The 1,284-nt window shown below is 33.0% G+C and overlaps 1 long non-coding RNA gene across 1 annotated transcript in view; it reads right to left on the bottom strand.

The window, feature by feature from the left end:
- The window catches only part of LOC123509210, a 13,679-nt gene extending 13,038 nt beyond the window's left edge, over positions 1-641 (bottom strand). Inside the window, exon 1 of the long non-coding RNA XR_006676168.1 lies at positions 525-641. This is a non-coding gene — a long non-coding RNA (uncharacterized LOC123509210). The remainder of the gene's footprint in view (positions 1-524) is intronic.
- Between the last annotated feature and the right edge of the window lie 643 nt (positions 642-1,284).

The following is a 1,284-nucleotide window of genomic DNA, read 5'->3' on the forward strand; positions in this document are numbered from 1 at the left end:
CAGCGCTGGTCTCTAATACCAAGAACCTGCAATTCTCAATCTTCTGGATCTTGCAAGATTCAGAAGGATACAGCTGTTGCCATTCCTGCTACCATTATTATTCATTTTATTTATATTTGTATAATATAATAATTCTGCAAAACGCTAATAGGGAATCCCATGTTCCCGGTGGGCCTTCTCTTTTTTTGTCTGGTGGTGGTTTGTTGTTGATACGTACAATTACGTATAAGGGGACAGAAGTCCTGTCCCCGATGATTGGGTATTTGGGTACTCCCCCACAATAGACCTACAAATTATGTAAGTCGTGGACCTGTTGGGTAAGGAGTTCTGCGCCCTGCATGGAGCCGTGGCCCGTTAGAGGATTCATTTCTTCTTCCTGGGTAGCGGAGCCATGTGCCTTTTTTTTTTTTCTGAAAATAGATCAAATCTTATTCTTGAAAAAAAATAAATCAAATACAATGCTGATGTTGAAACTTACTTTATATTACTGCAGAGAAAAAAAAAAGGCTAAAGCGTTTACTCACATGACGTCCGCTTTAGGCCGCAGTGGTGACCCTTTAATGAAGCCGAGTGCCTGACTGAGTCCCTCTAGGAGCCGATCCCCTTGCATGACGTACTCATAACAAAATCCAAACTGTGTAATGCAAGCGGAGTTCCGTTACTATAAATAGTTATGATATTTTCAATTACTAAACTATTATCAGTGTAATTATTATTATTGATATTATTATTATTATTATTATTATTATTATTATTATTATTATTATTATCAATATTATTATTATTATTATTATCAATATTATTATTATTATTATTATTATTATTATTATTATTATTATCATTATTATTATTATCATCATTATTATTATTACTATTATTATTATTCTTGCCATAAAAATAAAGAACCAATCAAAGAATCTGTCAATAAATTAACATATATCATTATTACTTTCTTTATCAATTTCATAGTATTTCTCTCTCTCTCTCTCTCTCTCTCTCTCTCTCTCTCTCTCTCTCTCTCTCTGTGTCTGTATGTTTGTGTGTGTATTTTTTATTTATTTATTTATTTTTTACATTAATGTGTAATGCAAGAGGATTTCCGTTACTATAAATAGTTATAATTTTCATCTTGTCGATATTTTGAATGCTAGACTATTATTATTATAGCGCCTGTAGGTTTATTTGAAAAATAAACCTACGCTCAGCTTCCTCCCATCAGTGGCGCTGGCAATTTTATTTTTAGTGGTACCCATATTAGGGCCCATGTCACCACCCAAGCACATC

The sequence above is a fragment of the Portunus trituberculatus genome, chromosome 3 (genome assembly GCF_017591435.1).
Source record: "Portunus trituberculatus isolate SZX2019 chromosome 3, ASM1759143v1, whole genome shotgun sequence".
Classification (NCBI taxonomy): Eukaryota; Metazoa; Arthropoda; class Malacostraca; order Decapoda; family Portunidae; genus Portunus; species Portunus trituberculatus.